This window comes from Lupinus angustifolius, chromosome LG09 (assembly GCF_001865875.1).
Source record: "Lupinus angustifolius cultivar Tanjil chromosome LG09, LupAngTanjil_v1.0, whole genome shotgun sequence".
Taxonomy (NCBI): domain Eukaryota; kingdom Viridiplantae; phylum Streptophyta; class Magnoliopsida; order Fabales; family Fabaceae; genus Lupinus; species Lupinus angustifolius.
Window position 1 is genome coordinate 15193675 of NC_032017.1, and position 1760 is coordinate 15195434.

Below are 1760 nucleotides of genomic sequence, written 5' to 3' on the forward strand. Positions count from 1 at the left end.
GGATGAGGATAGGATGAGGAGGAGTATGACGATAGGATGAGGAGGGGAATGAGGAGGTGGATAGAATGAGGAAAAGGAAGAGGATGAGGATAGGATGAGGATGAGAATGTGGAAGAGGATGAGAATGTGGATGAAGATAAGGATAGGATTAGGAGGAGGATGACGATGAGGATGAGGAAGAGGATGAGGATGAGGATAGGATGACGAAGAGGACGAGGATAGGATGAGGACGAGAATGAGGAGGAGGATAGGATGAGGAAGAGGATGAGGATAGGATGACGAAGAGGACGAGGATAGGATGAGGACGAGAATGAGGAGGAGGATAGGATGAGGAAGAGGATGAGGATAGGATGACGAAGAGGACGAGGATAGGATGAGGACGAGAATGAGGAGGAGGATAGGATGAGGAAGAGGATGAGGATAGGATGACGAAGAGGACGAGGATAGGATGAGGACGAGAATGAGGAGGAGGATAGGATGAGGAAGAGGATGAGGATAGGATGACGAAGAGGACGAGGATAGGATGAGGACGAGAATGAGGAGGAGGATAGGATGAGGAAGAGGATGAGGATAGGATGACGAAGAGGACGAGGATAGGATGAGGACGAGAATGAGGAGGAGGATAGGATGAGGAAGAGGATGAGGATAGGATGACGAAGAGGACGAGGATAGGATGAGGACGAGAATGAGGAGGAGGATAGGATGAGGAAGAGGATGAGGATAGGATGACGAAGAGGACGAGGATAGGATGAGGACGAGAATGAGGAGGAGGATAGGATGAGGAAGAGGATGAGGATAGGATGACGAAGAGGACGAGGATAGGATGAGGACGAGAATGAGGAGGAGGATAGGATGAGGAAGAGGATGAGGATAGGATGACGAAGAGGACGAGGATAGGATGAGGACGAGAATGAGGAGGAGGATAGGATGAGGAAGAGGATGAGGATAGGATGACGAAGAGGACGAGGATAGGATGAGGACGAGAATGAGGAGGAGGATAGGATGAGGAAGAGGATGAGGATAGGATGACGAAGAGGACGAGGATAGGATGAGGACGAGAATGAGGAGGAGGATAGGATGAGGAAGAGGATGAGGATAGGATGACGAAGAGGACGAGGATAGGATGAGGACGAGAATGAGGAGGAGGATAGGATGAGGAAGAGGATGAGGATAGGATGACGAAGAGGACGAGGATAGGATGAGGACGAGAATGAGGAGGAGGATAGGATGAGGAAGAGGATGAGGATAGGATGACGAAGAGGACGAGGATAGGATGAGGACGAGAATGAGGAGGAGGATAGGATGAGGAAGAGGATGAGGATAGGATGACGAAGAGGACGAGGATAGGATGAGGACGAGAATGAGGAGGAGGATAGGATGAGGAAGAGGATGAGGATAGGATGACGAAGAGGACGAGGATAGGATGAGGACGAGAATGAGGAGGAGGATAGGATGAGGAAGAGGATGAGGATAGGATGACGAAGAGGACGAGGATAGGATGAGGACGAGAATGAGGAGGAGGATAGGATGAGGAAGAGGATGAGGATAGGATGAGGACGAGAATGAGGATGAGGATAGGATGAGGAGTAGAATGAGGATGAGGAAGAGGAAGAGGAAGAGGATAAGGATGAGGATGAGGAAGAGGGAGAGGAAGAGGAAGAGGATAGTATGAGGACGAGAATGAGGATGAGGAGGAGGATGAGGACGTGAATGAGGAGGAGGATCAGCAAGAGGATGAGGATGAGGATGAGGTTAGGATG